A 4,545-nucleotide genomic window follows, 5' to 3' on the forward strand; every position below is an offset into this window, starting at 1 on the left:
GGTCAATATACAGAATGCCCTTTAATCTCAGTGTTCTCGCTAAGTTGTTCACTTCTGCCCTCAGCAGTATCTGATGTTCCCAAGCTGAGTCTTTCTGATTCAACACATGGGGATAGTTACCACTAGACTGCTTTGGTGATGAGGGTAAGGATCTGGGACACTACTCCTTCAATATACCTTAAACCAAGTGTTCAATTATTGACCCCACCTAGTTCACTCACCAGGTAGCTCCTGGTTCTGAGTCTTTTCAAGGAAAAATCTGCAAGGGAAAGAGAATTGTAAAGAAATAATCATAATGGATTATGATAGCAATACATGCTATCTAAAATGTATGTGCAAAGTCCCATGGGCTTAGAGGAGGAGGAGTGGAGGAGAAAATGTCACACTTTGTTGAGCTTAAGGAACACATCATGGAAAAAATAACATTTAAACTGAGTTTGTTTCAGAATCTCCCACATAGAATGTTTTTCAGCATCTTCCTATGTCCAAATTCTATGCATCTTTCAAAACCCAGATAAAGTTCTCTCTCTTCCATTCATTCTGACTTCTTTAGGAAGAACGCACAGCTCCCTACTCTGATACTCTATGGCACTTTGTTCACGCCTATATTAAACATGTTCCCTTCTATAACCTGTTAAATTTCCCCACAAAACTGTGAGCTACTTAAGGAAATGACTGGTTTTTATGGATCACTGTGTCCTTGGTAAAAAGTTCCTGTCACATTGTATCCATGTAATAAATGTTGGTTGCAATGAATGAATGAATTATTCCCTCTCTTAACATATGCCACTTTCTACTTGGTCATTTAGTTACTTTTGTACACATCATGCTTTGCAAGTGTGCTGAGAGTTCCTTGAGTGCAGACCTTCTCTTATGCATCATTTGATCCCAGCCCCCAGAAAATTACAAATAGTACTTAGCACATCATAGATGTTCAACAAATATCTGTTGAAAAAACAAATGAACTGACTGATTTTTAACAAAATCCTAAATTCTCTATTGGCCTTCTATATGAAATCAGGTAAGATCTCTGGATTTTTCCACCTGATCAAATAAAGGGAAGTCATTCTAGCCTTAAAGGCACTGCACCATTGTTCTTCAAACTGAGAGTTCCCTCCAAACACACTTGCAATTCCCTTGAGTACATAGGGTCTTGATAAAAATGCAGATTCTGGGGCCCTCTAAGTCCACATTTCTGGAATGTGGCCTGGGAATCTCTCTGAATCCAGGGGATATTTTTGCACACACACTAAAATTTGAGAATCACTCTAACATCAAATCTAAAGGCTGTTTGACCAAATCCTTTACTCTTTCAGTGAAGTACCATTTAAACAGAAAGCCCATTCAGCGAAACTAGTACCCCATGTGGTCAGCTCTCAGTCACAGCTGATAGGAAAGAGTGAGCAAGTGAGAAATGATGCTTTCCTGCCTCATCTCAGCTAGCTCTCCCTTACCTATCAAACCCATGTAAGGGATGCTCATCTGTCACACATCGTTTGAGTTTTCTGCAACCTCCTTGCCCTACCCTATCCCCAGCATGTCATAAGCAGATAGGGTGAATGTTTTATGCCTTACCTGCTCATTTCTGTGTCTGCAGTGTTCCCAGCTCCCAAACCAAAGGTCAGGAATTAGACACAAGAACCCCATTGTTTTGCCTGATAAAGTGAGACAAATTTTGAATTTCTATCTGGTGTCTCCACGTGGGACAATATTTACTGGATAGGTACAGGAGTGAAAGACAGCCATGGAGTATTGCTGGGCTCTGTGGACAGACCACTAGGTCAGGAATGGCCAAAACACTTTTAAGGACAGGTGTGCCTAATATTCATTTAAGTTTTTGCTGAGCTCCAATACCCTTTTCTCATCTCTCTCTCTGCACACAAACTCAGCCTCAAGATCCAAACCTTCGCTTGATCTTGCTACTGGCACGGCCTTGAGTTGTTGGAATTTAGGGGAATGGAGACACACCACATTGGCACTAAATAGAATGAGTGAACACAAAAACCAGTTTGTGTACCCTCGCCCCCATCTAGTTACTGCAGAGGCCCGGAAAATGGCCTGGGCTTACCCATACCATCCTTTTGTATGTTTTAAGGCCAGTATACTAAAATGCTGCCAAATGTTCATGAAGGATACAAGAGCATGCCAAACAGATCTTCACCCACAAGATTGGATTAAGAAACTGTGGTTGGGTGGGCAATGGTGGTTCAGTGGCAGAGTTCTTGCCTGCCACGCTGGAGACTCAGGTTCAATTCCCGGTGCCTGCCCATAGGGGAAAAAAATACCATGGCTTTTCTGGAGTAGGTAATAGTTTCAAACTAGCACAACATATAGTGGTTGTTACAAGGATTAAATGAATTAGCACATAAATGTTTAAAGAGTACCTGGCATATGGTATGTTCTTAATAAGTGTTAACTTTATTGCTACTATTATTTTTAATGCTAATATTATCATTTCAATGACATTTCCATTGAGAACAGGCCTACAGGTTCTGAGTATATATAAATATGTGTACTCATATTTGAGTACTTAGGGTTTTTGTGCCATACTTAGGGTTTTTTTAGTAAAGATTTTCAAAGGAAATTGTGGTTATCATTTAGATTAATGGCCTGCAGGGACTCTGAGTTTTTTCTTTCTGGCAGAGCCTATGTCCCCCTGACAATATAGGAACTCCTGTGCTGCTGCTTGTTAGTGATTTTTATTATATTACAACAGAAGACTTTACTTAGTCTGAGCTATCAAAATTGTAAAGCAGTATATGTGGTAAGATGGCTTGTTTCATACAATGTTAATAAGCATTATAGTACTGTTTTCATTTCTTTATGAAAATGTCTATTCAACTACAAGATAATATTCACATTATCATTACCTTAATACAAAGCACACAGTTAAGCCATAGCGGAATACATGTTTTAGTAGCATGTGTGCAAGGTACTGTAGGGGTACAGAGGCAGAACCCACGGGTGAGTTAGTGGGAGCGGAGGAACTCCAGGTGGAAGTAGGCTCTTGACAATCAGTTCATTGTTCTGAGACTCACATTCAAAACCTACAAAAGGAAAAGTGTAACCAGATGATCTTCAGGCTTTGGACGTTCCAGGAATCTTTCAAGGGGGTTCAGATCTGCCACAGACCCTGATCACCAGTTCTCCTTTTTTACTTGAAGTCCTAACCAATTAACAAAATGTAGGGCTCCTTCACCTTCCAGTCCCCAAGTTTAGGACACTTGAGAGAAAGAAAGAATCTGCATTGTTATTGTTATGCCAAGAAGTGATGGTTACTGTCCCATGCTTGTGGTGCCTAAACAACGAGAAAAGCAAAAAAATTCAATCAGCTTTCTATAAGCTCTACATGACACAACCAAATCGCTTGTCTGATCTTCCCTCCCGAATTGATTTGAAACAAACTGCAGAGCAATACCTACAACCAGAAGTGTCTGTGCATTGCCAGAGTACATAGTTGCTTACATGGTGCTCTGGGGGATATCTGGAAAGTTTTTGTCCCCAAATCTCACACCCACCATGTATTCCTGCGAATGACAATCTCCATTATTCAATGATATTAGAGTAATAAAAAGATCTTCAGAGATAGAGCTTTTCTCAGGTGGTAGAGCTGAATGGGGACCCCTGCATCTGCAGAAAAGGAATCACAAGGGTCTGATAGAACTCTAGAAGCCCATTCTCAAAGATAGATGGGGCTCAAGATGTCAGGTGGGTGCTCACTTCAGCAGCACATATACTAAAATTGGAAAAATACAGAGAAAATTAGCACAGCCCCTGCACAAGATGGCATGCAAATTTGTGAAGTGGTCCATATTTTCAACTTTGCAGAAATGGAGAACCTAGTTATCGATTTTATTTGGAAGAGTGAGGGTCCTCAAATAGCCAAAAACATCTTGAAAAAGAAGAATGAAGTGGGAGACACCTTGCTTCCTGACTTTGAAGCATATTATAAAGCAACAGTGGTCAAAACAGCATGGTACTGGCATAAAAATAGACATATTGATCAATGGAATTGAATTTAGAGCTCAGAAATAGACCCACAGATTTATGGTCAATTGATATTTGATAGGGGTTCCAAGCCTTCAACTGGAACAGAACAGTCTCTTCAATAACTAGTATTGGGCAAAGTGGATATCCAGAACTAAAGGAATGAAAGAGGACCCCTATATGACACCTATTAAAAAATTAACTCAAAATGGATAGAAAACCTAAATATAAAAATGAGTACCATAAAACTCCTAGAAGAAAATGTGGGGAAACATCAAGGTTTAGTGATTGGCAGTAGTTTCTTAATTTTTACACCCAAAGCACAAGCAACAAAAGAAAAAACAGATAAATGGGAACTCCTCAAAATTGAATACCTCAATGCTTCAAAGAACTTTGTCAAAGGGTGAAAAGGCAACCAACTGAGTGGGAGAAAATATTTGGAAACCACGAATTTGTAAAGGGTTTGATATCCAGCATACTTAAAGAAATCCTACAACTCAACAATAAAAAGACAAACAATCCAATTTTAAAATGAGCCAAGGACATGAATAGACATTT

At 39.6% G+C, this 4,545-nt stretch overlaps 1 non-coding gene across 1 annotated transcript; it reads left to right on the plus strand.

Annotated features, from left to right (window-relative positions):
- The first annotated feature begins 3,712 nt into the window (after positions 1–3,712).
- On the plus strand, positions 3,713–3,818 carry LOC143645348 (U6 spliceosomal RNA). Its single transcript, XR_013157070.1, has one exon. It is a non-coding gene; the product is annotated as a U6 spliceosomal RNA (small nuclear RNA).
- Positions 3,819–4,545: the final 727 nt, after the last annotated feature.

Source organism: Tamandua tetradactyla, chromosome 8, assembly GCF_023851605.1.
Source record: "Tamandua tetradactyla isolate mTamTet1 chromosome 8, mTamTet1.pri, whole genome shotgun sequence".
NCBI classification, from domain to species: Eukaryota; Metazoa; Chordata; class Mammalia; order Pilosa; family Myrmecophagidae; genus Tamandua; species Tamandua tetradactyla.